Here is a 13620-nt window from a genome sequence, read left to right on the forward strand (position 1 = left end):
ATAGAATTTTCTTCGCCGATACCACCAATGATCTTGAATGGCTAAAAGAGCGGCCAAGAAAAACAACTCATTTGTCAAGATTTGTACTTTTCAAAGGTTCATTCACCCTTACTTGGGACCTGGGGGTCCATGTAGATTTCCGAGAAATGTTGTACCCTCTGGGAAGCAGATGACAAGGCAGGGCTAAAGTGCGACACCCAAATGTGACATTGAAGGCATGCAACTTTTACCTGGTGGTCAACGCTATGTGGAAATAAAAGAAACCTTTAATTCTCGATCTAGGTAATTTCTGGGGGTGATGTAATCAGCACAACGCTCCAACCACCTCTACCCTCAGGTAACCAATCATTTCTTTGAGGTTGGATATACCCCAGAACCACTCTATGCAGTGACAAGGTCGGGCAAATTCCGACCTTATATCACCCACCCCGGGAATCGCATCAGTCTCTCCTGTGTTGCAGTCAGACGTCCTACCGACTAGACCAGGAGTTTCCAACTGGCGGCCCGCAAAGCCAGTTTGCAAAATACATTAATTTTATGTATTTTTATTAAAATACGTTCTATTTATGGACTTCCTTAAACAACTGGCGTTTCTAACAGATATCACAGGTCATATGAACGAACTGAACTTGAAACTGCAGGGAAGAAACCAGCTGGTGTCAGATTAAATGGGAAACATAAATGGGTTTCGTAATAAACTGAAGATTTTCAACGTTACTTTGGAGAGGAATAACGTGGTCCATTTTCCAATCTGTCGGCGGCTAGCAGAAGATGAAGAAACACTGGACTTTTCTGAATTCAGTGCAGATATTAAAGAAATAATGGATGAGTTTGACTCCAGACAAAGATTTTGAAGAACTTAAAAGCAGCATCCAGCTATTTAGCAATCCTCTTGGCGTTAACATCGAAGAATAAGAAGCTTCTCTCCAACTTGAATTGTGTGGTTTGCAAGGCGATGTGTTCCTTCAAACTAGCCAAGAAAAGGGGCCAGAGTTTTTCAAATACCTTCCAAAGGAACGCTTTCGAAACTTTTGTAGTTTCGGGCAAAGAATAACATCGATGTTCGGCAGCACATACACGTGTGAAAGTGTTTTTTCTTCAATGAAGTTCATCAAGAACCGCTACAGAAGCCGACTGGCAGATCCTTCACTGCTTCACCTTCTGAGACTTTCAAATGCAGAAATTCAAGTGGACATTCCAAGTTTAATAAAAGAAGCAGATCGGTCTCAATTTTCACATTGAACACTTACTGTGAAGGATTCTTATTTGTATGGTGTGTTTTTCATTTCTTTGAATTCATCCATAAGTATTGGGTTTTTGTGAAATAAATTCTAATTATACAATTTTGATTTGTGATTCTTGTTTTTATTGCCTAATTTTAGAAATTTAGGTCATGCGTAAGTACAATACTTACAGTTTTTGTAATTTTTAATCCCCTCCCCCCCAAAAAAGAATGCGGCCCGCCAATCAACTGCTGGATATAATTTTGGCCCTCGGACCTTTTGAAGTTGGAAACCACTGGACTAGACCATCACGGCTTCTATATTATCTTTTAGTGAGTAATGTATTCGTGCATCTTATCAACATTGTTTATCAAAAGAAAAAAAAACAAAGTTTGGTGATGCCGGAACACTATAAATATATTTAGTACGAGCTATAAAGGAATTAGTGTCTCTCATAAGCGCAATGATGAAATCTGCGGTCTTCTAATCAAACAGGTCCGGGTTCGATTACAGATCGAGTTCACTTTGAATTTTATACCTCTGTTTTTACATTTAAAAGTATGTTAATTTATAATTAAAATAATGTTAGTTGTGTATGATTTATCAGTGCAAAAGAACAGCCAGCTTGAAATTCGTGCACGAATAATGTCCTATCTGGAACAATATAACTGTCACTATTTAAAAATTAACTTTCCAAAGCGATGATTTTCGTGGATATCCATAACAGCTGCAGGAGGGTGTTCCTTGCGAGTGTCCCTTCATCAATTTCATCACATCATCACTCACCCAGCCAAAAGTGGCAGAAAAGCGAAGTAAAATACACTAAATCAACCAATGAAGCCTTGGCTAATAGTAAATAATCGAATACTCTTACTATGTTATTTGTGAAGTGGTAATAAGATTGATGACAGCTCGAGAACAGTTTGATCTTTAAGTTCTGTTGAAATCCAAACATTACTGGGAAAATTTGGCAAGTAAGTTCTTTTCTCTACACCACGAAACTCTTTCACACAAAAAAGAGACCCAAAAGCTATAATGACCACACTCGCAACTGTATTATCCTAATTCTACAAGTATACGTCCCTAATTGGTCCCTATTTTTCTTGGTCCAATTTAATCTCAACTACAAATTCCGAATGCAGATACTGTATATTCGAGTTCGAAAATCAAGGACAGTGATAAAGAGTATTTCCTTCGAGAGTTTCAAAGATAAAGTAGCCCTTCTACTAGTACTACACAATGGGAAAAGTGTTAACAGTCATAAATAGTTAACAAAAGGCATGCCATATCTTATGACATTTGTTTATAAACTGAACATTGAACTTGTTGTCATTATTCATGGGTGTTCGTGATAAGAACAATAACAATTTAAAATAATAAAATAATATCTGCTCCGTTGAATCTTTGCCCCCTGTGGTATTCTACCTTAGCATCAACTTGCTACAACATTGCAAGTGCAACCTCGCTGAAATTTTGTACTAATCGAATGGGCTTTAGAGAAGGAAAGATTATGTGTTTTTCGTTCAAGGTTCCTCTCCCGAAATTGGTGTTTATGGCATTAGTAACCTATAGGGGATGAAAGTTTAACCTATAGGGGATGAAAGTTTGTTGCCAACAGACGTCCCAATTTGTCGGGACAGTCCCTTTAGCACATTAGGCATATTCATTTCTTTCGTTATCAACGTCTGCGAAAGGGGTGGGGTGAATTACATCTTGAAGTTTCTGAAATCATTTAGTCACACTGTTCCCATTTGGAAAATGAGTTTTTTTTTTTTTAAAAAAAAATATTATTCAAATAGGGAATCTTGCATTAAATCTAGGTCGAGTTGGTAAAGTGCATGTCTCAGAAGAGGCAAGTTTCGTGGGACTGACAGAACATAGAATATAAGTCCACTTTATGGGCAGATAGGCAAATTGGGACTGAACCTGCAGTTCGAGTTTCCTTTTTATTGTCTCTTTATCTGATCCCCTTCATCCTCATTGTCGCTAATATCTAAAACCATCGGAAAAGCGACATAAAATAAAAATACAAAATAATTTAAACCTCCATTGTTTCACAGCTGTATTTAGAGCAGCATCAACAGCATGAATGAAACAGGTTATAGTATAATTCCGATTCTCCAATACAATCCGCAGATTCGTGGCTTCGGGAGTCCGCTTTCCCGTTCTGAAAATATGGCAGCCCCGTGAAAGTTCAAATCCACTTTTAAATGTTAAGTATACCCTGAATGAGTTAGCCCCTCTCTTTCGTGACCAACACTAACAAATAAAAATATCATGAAAGCCAAAAACACATTTTTTTTGTTGGCAAACATGGCTTTGCATCACTGTACATGACGCACTTTTAAACCGACATCAAGAACAGTAAGTCCACAGTGGAGATTATGCACAAGCGCATACTTATTGTCAACACGGGTTTATCACTACAGAACATACTAACGACATGACGTGTCCTTGTACTTCTCCCCTTGGGTCGGACTCTGTACAATTCGTATCCGGTTGAACGGGGTATGCCATTTCATAATGATTTCACTGACAACCAAAATGTATTTATATACGTCATGCATAAAAGTTAATACTGCAATTCCGAACCGACTGTGGGTATCATTCACGCAAAAAGTCAGGATAGCGTAATTTCAAAATATCTTTTGACAAACTACATCACGGATAAACACGTTCTTTGTAAGGATTTCTCGATTAAATAAGTGATTCACAATTTTACATCACTATCAGCGATAGTGCTCAAACCGAGGGGGGGGGGGGGGTACCCTCAGCTAAGGATTTTTTTTTTTTTTTTTTTTTTTGCAAAGCATCCCTTAGCTATTTCCAAGGCTCGACCAAACACCTCCTCCTAAAATTTTCACGTTCATGCGCTGATCAGCGTCAAGCAACAACGTTGACACGCACTTTGGTGTACGTGCGTGGACAAGAATTCATACGTTCTATTCAACTAAAAATATATTTGCTTCTTTATGATAACTTTGTCAAAACATATTCTGGGAAATATATGGCATTAACTTGAACCACAAATGATAATGACACGATTATACCCTGTAGTGTACAACTTGATTGATTGATTGGGTATATATTACTTCGCTTCACCACCTTTTTTGGATAATCTCGAAGGTGGGGATGGTTATGATATGATGAAAGTGATGAACGGACATTCACAAAAAACACCCATGTCCACTCTGGATTCAAACCTGGGACCACTAACGTCGTAGCGCGCTATGCTAAGGCCAGACGCACACCGGATCCGAAAAGACGTGACGAGTAGTTTTCTTGCAAAGACTCGGAAATAGGCCCCTGCCCCCTCCCTCGATAGACCGAAGTGAATGAAAAAACGTAGTATGTAGCGGTGGTACATTTCTACAACATTGGGTCGAGTAATCTTGAGTCACGTTGCGACGGTTTGCGACAAAAATATCTGCGCATACGTGGATACATTCATTCAGCCACAGACCTCTAATTACAGACTAACTGCATCCCAAAATTTCCTAACTGGAGGAAATTATCATGGCGATGGTGGTGTAATAAACTGTGTTCCAGTTTTGTAACGATGCACGATAACATTGCGTGAAATATTGTTCTGTTCTTATAATTCACAAATATTATATATGATTTTGTGCCTTTGTAGTTTATGTGCAAAATGTCAATATAATGTCGATGCCAAGTTAATATAATATGAATCCGTGCCACTACCAGCAGTTAAGGTAGTTTTCACCGATTATAGAAAACAAAAGTTGTTGCTGGAAATGCAAATGTAAAAGCAAGAACTTGTTTAGAAAATATGATATTTTGGTATGTGACAATGCGCTTCAGCGTATATGGACAAAATCTGCTATGAAATTTTAGCTAACAAACAAAATGAGTCGCCGTGTCGCTTTGTGAGCGTCGTGTAAGTAAATTTCTTAACAAATTCCATGTATTTTTTCTAGTTCTCTTCATCATTTATGAGAATGAATGATAATTAAACTGACGAAAGACACTCACAATGGATCACCGAATCCGTGGTAATACAAGTATCGGTGCCATATACGAGGAGCCTCAAAAAGTAATGCCACACATTTTTTTCTCATTACTGGTTCAAGATATCGAAGTGTTCTGTTCCTCAGTCCGACCGTGATGCTTCCTTAGTTTGTGTGCAGAGTTTCACGTTCGACCGATAGGCGGTAGCAGTGTAGTGGTGAGTAGAGATGCGGGTCTGTGTAACACTCGTTACAAACAAGAGAGCGGTAATTGAATTCTTGGTGGCCGAGGACGAAAGTGTGGTGAATATTCACAAACGGGTTGTGGGCACACCATTACGAACCAGAGACAAAGAAACAATCGATGGAGTGGCACCAGACACAATCACCAAGAAAGAAGAAGTTAAAAACAACGGCCTCTGCCGGTAAAGTGATGATCACAATGTTCTGGGACATGTTTGGGGTCGTTCTTGTTGATGTTTTGGCCCAAGGTGAAACAGTAAATTCTGACAGGTACATAAACACGTTGGAGCAACTGAAGAAACGCTACAGGAGAGTGAGACCAGCCAGAAATGTGAAGGGTGTGTTGCTTTTGCATGCAAAACCACACACGAGCCTGAAAACCACCGAGGCAATCGCCAGATTGGGATTCTCTGTACTCCCCCATTCTCCTTACAGCCCTGATCTCGCTCCTTCCGACTTCTATCTCTTCGGGCCAATGAAGGATGCACTGCGCGGTGTGAAATTTGAGGACAAAGAGGGTGTGGTTCGTGCTGCAAAAACATGGTTGAAGAAACAGCCCGCAAACTGCTACAGGGATGGCATACCAGCCCTTTTTCCAAGTTGTCGTAAGGCTGTATCAGTGAAGGGAGAGTATGTTGAAAAATAACATGTATAGAGGATACATACAACAATATTCTGTAGCAATATCATTAACGTCAATTAAATATAAGCTGAGAAAAAAATGTGGGGCATTACTTTTTGAGCGCTCCTCGTATATGCACACGCTTTCGTAGGATCATCAAGGAGTGAAATACATGATCAATCCACTCAAAACCTTCCTTGGAGAACATTGTTCTCATTGGTGCGCTACTGGTTAGTTTATATTCACTCAACAGAGAATTCTCGCCTTCATAATTAGAGACCTGCACAAGACCCGGAAAAAACCCGTCTGCGAGGAGGCGCGCCTACAATAATATGCGACACGCACGTCAAGCCCAGGTGTTCGAAATGGTGCAAGCGAGCTTCGCGTCACAGTTGTGCACAGGCATCGATGCCTGCCAGGTTTTTCTATTACCCGGGTTTTAAGAAGACCCGTGAGACTCGATGTAGTTCTTGCATGTAGACGGCGAGCACTACTGTCAGTGTTGCCAACGGCCATTATATTTCACTACGCATGGAAATATTTGAATTTCTGCTAGGCGCAGGTGCCTTGAGGTTGTATAACCATTGGCGTAGCAAGGGGTGAGCGAAGTGGGCGACCACCCTGGGCCTCGCGCATATAGGGGCCTCGCGTCCTATGAGGTTGATACGAAAAACGTAATAAATGGAAGTGAGAAAGATAGAAAAGGCTAATTTTTTTGGGCAATAAAATTAAAACTTTTTTTTTATCTGGCTTTATATTCTAGTTTAACATTATAATTTGAATGAATACGTCAAATCAGAGGCGGGCGGGAGCTCTAAGCCTAAGGGGTCCCAAAAAAGTCAAAACAATTCTCATTTCTCATGTGAAACATTAACGCAAAAATTGCTTGGACAATTTTATCCAATTATTATTTTCTTGAATAGAAAGCGCTTTGTCTTGGCTTTTCTTCTGTCTCGTGACCTTGCATAGCCTACACGATTTTAATATGTTAATGATAAAGCACCTCAAACTGCCACGGAGCAAAGTATGGGGCATTTAAATGCTCCCGGTGTTTTAAACTGAGGAAGGGTATGGATAATATTTGTAGTTCTTCCTTCCTTCCTACAGATGCAGCTATTGCCCTCTGTAACGGGCACGAAGATGATTTATCTTCAGAATATCCTGATAAAGTTTTACGTTTCAGGAATGTGCTTAAATCTGAAATCAAGTGCTTTGGCAAAGTTTATTCTCCTGATAGCTCTACACTAGCTTCCAGTGTTCTCTGTATCCTGTACCGCCTTCTGTTTTTTTTCCTACTCTTCAAGTAACAACCACGAAAAAGGAACTTTCTCAAAATTGAAACTTAGGAAAAACTTCTGGAAGGTAGTGTCGAATGGCATGATTCAGCCCAAATTTACCGGCATTGGCAAAATTACACCAGAGAGAAAATCTGTTTGATTGATTGATTCATTTATTTGGTCAATTTATGCACAATAAGGCTAATCGGGACTGGACCTACAGTTTAAAGTGGGATCCGAACCACCATGTGCCTCCACCGGGTATCGAACCCGGTACCCCTTGATCACAAGGCGACGACACTACCACTGCGCTATAGGGGAGCACCCCGCCCCCCGCAAAGGTATAATGTAGAACAACCACAAGTAACACAAAGTCCAAAATATTTACGATGGCACTTTTTACAAAACTTGGTTCGTACTCCTTTACAGGTGTCAGCAGTGGCGGCAATTAGGGGCGGGGCCGAGAGAGTGCAGTTGCCTCTCCCCCCACCCCCGACTTTTTGAAACTTTTGCACCACGCTAACCTCATGTATCAAGGGAAATTAAACTGTCCTTGCCCACCCCCCACCCCCACTTTTGCATCTTGGCCCCTTAGTTTTGGAACCCAATCGCCGCCACTAGGTGTGAGTGATACAAATGTTTTCTAGCAAGGAATAAATGTCTGCAATTTCAAATTGATAAAAGTGATGAACATTTTAAGTGCTCCTAGAACAGTTTAGAATCTAAAAGTTGGCAACGGTGACTGCGTGACTCATGTATCTGGAGATGGTGCAAAACCGGAAAGAGCGAACGCTGAAGATAAGCGAGCTTCGTCTTGCAAGGCCTTCCAGTTACCCGTGGGCTTTCGATGCTTGACGGGTCAAAACTCAGGTATATAGTTTTACTCGCCCGCCCGACCAGCCAGGCGGGCCTAGTAAGCGATTCTGACCGATATGCAGCCCTCTGTTCATAATTAATAATACATAACCGATACGTAATTACTAGAGCTACGAAGTTGATGAAAACCATACTTCTTTCTGGGCCCTGAAGACAATACAAACCCGATAGAAGCCAGTTTCAATTCTGCTAGGACCAGGAAACATTGTTTTTTTTATTTATTGTTTTCTTCCTATTAGGTTGTCTTTCAGTATTTTGTTGTCGTTTTGTTTCATTTTTAAAGTTTAAAGGTTTATTTTTGCTCCTTCCCTGTTGCTTCTGTATTTTAAATGTATTTGCTCGTATAACTTACATATTCAAATTTCGTAACATGGGCTTTTCTTTTTTTTTTTAAGCAAGTACGCCATTAATTGATAATATAGTCATTGAAACTGCACAATGATATTTTGACTGAAATCTTTGGCAATGGATGAAATAATTAATTGTGGTAAATTTATTTTTCCCCAGTAAAGTTAAATTACTGTGAGTGAAGCCTTCTTTCAGTTTACGCTAGACGGACACTATTATCGCTTTAATCTATTCTTTTAAAGTGAAGTTAGTCACAACGTAAAATAATAATAATCTGATGGAAGCGAAATACAAGTGCATTTTCAAATGCTGACTGACTACTGTTTCGTGCACGGCCCACTCTGAAAGGAGGTGAATGGCATACAGGAAAATCACGTAACTTTGAAGTAAAAATAAATAAGCAATTTACACTACCAAAGAACGGACTTTATCGAATTATTCTACTACTCTCTTGTGATTTATATATATAAAAATATTTTAAGAGGGAAAATTTTTAGGTTATTTTTAATAATTTTAAGGTCATTCTACTGGTCATTTTTGAGATTTTTTTTAGGTCATCAACTTCCGAGACCTATAAATTACTTTTCTCTCTAAACTTACCAAAGACCCCGCATCTCATTTACAATGTATCTAAGAAATATGATCCACGTTAACACCACCACTCCATTATTTTCTCTCAGTCTTTCACGTGACAAGATTCGTGAATTCTCCAACAATGCTGGGATCCAACAAAAGAAGATTGCAGATCCAGCCTACTGCCGCCACGAACAGGCTGCCGCAGGAAACAGAGGTAAAGCGAGGGGAGGGACTTCCCCTCTCGGGAAGTTTCATCTCCCAGTCCACTAGTTCTTTCCCACCAACCTTCTTCCGGTGTCAACGTCATTTCCTGCGTTTATCACTACACAAGAACAGATTGGAGCTTTACAGAGGATAAAGCATTCCTATGCATTGATATCATCTATCACGCCCAATTACTTTTTTGGTACTAAACAGTTAGTGTATTGTTTTAGTACAAATTTGTAGGGGTAATTTCTGTTTCAAGTATCACCTGGAAAGGATTCGAGTCCTGTCCATGTCATGGATATTCAGTTCTTTGCTTCCCCATCTCCATCGTCGCGAACAACAAATGATTAAAACAACTGATGTAAAAAGGCATAAATACATTGTAAAAAGGCCATTTTAAGCTGCGACTTGTGCCATCTTGTAATTTAAAACCACATGAACATAATCATGTGTGATAAATTGAAGCTAACAATTAGTTACAATCAGGGGGTGCCTATCCCCCCCCCCCCCAGACCGCACGACGCACTAACACCGCTTTAGGTAAATTATTACGGCACACTAAAAGTTCAGAAAATTGTCAAAACCTTTTTAAGAATAAAAGCTAGTTCAGCCTGGAACCCCAAACAGTGGAATTAGCTCTTTATGTGCACTGCCACAAAAATGATTCTCGAAATCCTAAAAAGCATTAGGGTAGTTAATTAATACAAATCCCTAAAATGGTCAAATGAGGTTTAGTGTGATACTTCGCTCTTCTACTGTAAATCTATTTCAGTGTCAACGTCATATTTAATTATGATCATAATTTTACAAATCTGAAATCATCATCTCGATTGTACGGTTACATATGCACCGAACCAAAGCTTGAGTTTTCCACGTCCGGGTGGAGAACAGATCTTGGCATCCCCTGAGACGAATTCCCCAATCTCCCCCAACACATTTGGAAAATATTCTTTAATGATCGTAGTTTAGTACCTTCATACCCTCTGAGGGTACTAATCAGAAGAACCTGAAAAAGTACCCTTACCCAAAGCCTGCACATGGGAGGTGCCAGGGGTGGCTGGGCAGCCCCTAATGTGTGCTAAAAAATAAAAATGTAGAAACTAGCGTTAAACTAATAAAAATAATATCCATGTTAAAAAACAAGGATATTAGATTCAGCTGAGATACATCCACTCCTCCCCCCGAAAATTGTGATATTGTTTACTATAGAAATCAGTAATCACGCAGTCAAGAAGATGCTTTTTTCACTTTATAAATCCCACAGAGCTCCTCCAAAAATTGGGTTGCACTTATCCCTCTCCCGAGCACAGCCTCAATTCCTAATGCAACCTTCAACTCACAAGGCATATGTGCTTACTTACATTTACACACAAGAAGAACATTGGGGGTAGCAATCGAAACCATGCCCCCAAGAAAAATAAATGCAAACCGATTTATGGAGGAGCCCAGTGCAATTTATTAATATAGTGATTACAGTAATTATAAGTTCTTTTTGACGATTGATCTGGCAGCGAGGCTAATAGCTTCTGTGAAAAGGAAACAGACTCCCTTTAAGGTAAGCCCAAATAAATTATTCTCTCCATCCCTATGTCCTTACCCTTATGCGAGGATCGCATCAATCTGCCATCCTGTGTCAACCATCGATGTCTCAGAAACTACAAGAGCGATAAAAAAAAAAATGGTGGACTAATAAGTCTACCAAATAATACCTAAAAGCAGCAATCAATCAAACGTGATCTATCATTTTCCCGGAAACCAGCAAGCATTTCTACTAATGGAATCCTAGTAAATGCGATGACATAAATAATTTAGACTGGCACCTCCGAATGTCTATAGGGGTCCCACAAGTACTCAAAGCAAGGGTAATTTAGGGATGATCCCCCAGTTAAGGAAATTTTTACAAAGTAGCCCCCCCTCCCCCGGTTAGGATAAGTTGCATTGGCGCCAATGTTTGAGAAGCATTGGGTCGACTCTAACACTAAAGCTCTAAGTTCCTCTTCCTCCTACATTATAGAACAACTGGTCTATTTAAGGTCAGTTTCTTTTTAAATTGTAGGTAAATTTACAAAGATGCAGTGAATGTAGTATTGGAAGAGGAGTGGGGGGATGCCATTCTCTCAGCTAAGCTAATTTATGTAATGCACTCCTTCCCAGCTAATTGCCAAGAATTGAACAAACATACCCCATCTACCACAAAAACTATTAAGAATTCAACTGCCGAAATAAGTAAATGTATTTACAGATTGCCCTATCACTTCTGAAACTTTGTCTTAAGGAGATATTTCATATATTCACTAGAAATTGTATATTTATAATTAGTTTACATGCAAAAACTTTCTCAGCTGCCTGAGCTTCAATCAGGAACAGTGCTTCATTTATTTTCTTAACAAGGCATTTCAAGATTGAAACATATTTGAAAATACAAAGAATGTAAGCTAAAGTCATTCCATGGGCGTGGTCTTGTCCTGATTATCCCTACCTCATTAAGCCCATGTGTGCATGTGCATGCTACAAGTTTAAATCCTGCGTATTATAGTGTGTTCCATAGAACATAAAAAGTTTAGAATATGCCACCAAAAATGACTTGAGAGAACCAAGGAAACCACTTCAACTTCTGCTCAGTTGTTCACGCTCTCCACATTCACATCCTCAAACTCAGTTGCTTCGTAGTCACATGTCTTTCCAACATATTTGCAATCTGACGACTCATACTTATTTGCTCTTCCTGCTCTGTAATTTTGTTTTCAAGATACTGGATGCTTTCACATGCTTTAACGTTCCGTATTTCACCGATGTCCACCACAGCTTTCCCCCGGTTAAGGGCATGAGGAATGGTTTCCACAAGTTTCTTCCCACCATGCAGCTGAGGAGTACTGTTGCCAACTTAGCTCTTTTGGAGCCAGATCTGGCATTTTTGTGAACTCGTTTCGTTGTGAACTGGGATGGTCACTCCCTCCCCTCCCCACACACATTTTGCACAGGATGTGATATTGTTATATTGGCTGCATTGCCCCAGCATCTATCACATCCCCTGCTACTTTTCTATTGTGCTGTGGCTGACGTGAAGATGACATGATTTTGTTATCCGGGAATCCTTTATTTTAGTTTTTATATGACCATTGGTGGATTATTGAGAGGGGTGATCGATTGAAATACTTATCTATGATATTTTTCAAACATCGTGTCTAGCTTAATAATCACTTCCACTTGCAACATGGAGAGAAATTCACACTTTATTGTCCAGCCAGAGGTTTCTTAGCAGGAGTGCCCATTCCAACAATACTGAAATAAATGCACAACTGGTGCAAAATTGTCACTCTCCCTCTTAAACCATGACATAAGCACTTTACACCGGCCTCCAGAGCTGTTGCAACTGGTGAATCAAAATGGCGTCGTCTGCTTTGAAACTGCTTCTGATTCATGATATCTGGTCTTTAGGCAATAGTATGGAATGTCACACCGATTTCATTCCACTGAAACCAAGTAAACTGGATGGAGGCCTAAACTGTCGACATTTTTAATAATACTGCTCCTTCACTTGCATGAAAAGTGAAAGTATGCTGAAGCATCAAAACATGCATCTGGGTTCTGCTGCAACATGCAGAAAAGCCTCCATTTGCAATACTAAATATTTTTACAAACCATTTAAATGAGATGCTGTTTAGTGAAAATATATAATATTCATGAAACACCTTCTGTGATTTAGTCACTACCAGTGACTTTCCTAATAAACGGGAATGTGTATGCGCTTTGCAGTCTTCATTTGTTTCAGTATGAAGTTTTCTGTATTTCACTGATTTTGATGTCATTTTTGTTTCACCAGTCTGATGCATGCTGGTGAATTCTGGAAAGTGCTGTGTGTGGACCACGCTCAAAATTGATTGAAAGAACAAATTACCTTGAATGTTGACTAAAGGTGGCATTTCATCCAACTTACATGCATTACAATTGCATATTCTTCCAACACCAGGATGGATACAGATAACTAAGGTAGACACAAATCGACACTGTATCTGTATCTCCTTTGTTTTTACATTAATGCATTATTTGAATATGTTACCTTTACATATTTCATGTCAACAGCACCTACATAAGATCATCAGAATATAAGCATTGAAATCATTGTCACAATTAATCATAATCTTCTCATTTCACCTGTACATTCCCAATGCTCACAAAGGCGACATGCAGAGGGCAAAGTATGCCAGTGTTTAAGGGAGTCCCCCATGCATTCCCTCCCCTCCCCATTGTGCATCACAATACATTACAAAAAAAATTAT

At 39.5% G+C, this 13620-nt stretch overlaps 1 protein-coding gene across 1 annotated transcript in view; it reads right to left on the reverse strand.

Moving 5' to 3' along the window:
• The window catches only part of Gbeta13F (guanine nucleotide-binding protein subunit beta-1), a 105800-nt gene that overhangs the window by 75307 nt on the left and 16873 nt on the right, over positions 1-13620 (reverse strand). The window lies entirely within an intron of this gene.

Source organism: Lepisma saccharinum, chromosome 14 (assembly GCF_977018435.1).
Source record: "Lepisma saccharinum chromosome 14, izLepSacc3.1, whole genome shotgun sequence".
NCBI lineage: Eukaryota > Metazoa > Arthropoda > Insecta > Zygentoma > Lepismatidae > Lepisma > Lepisma saccharinum.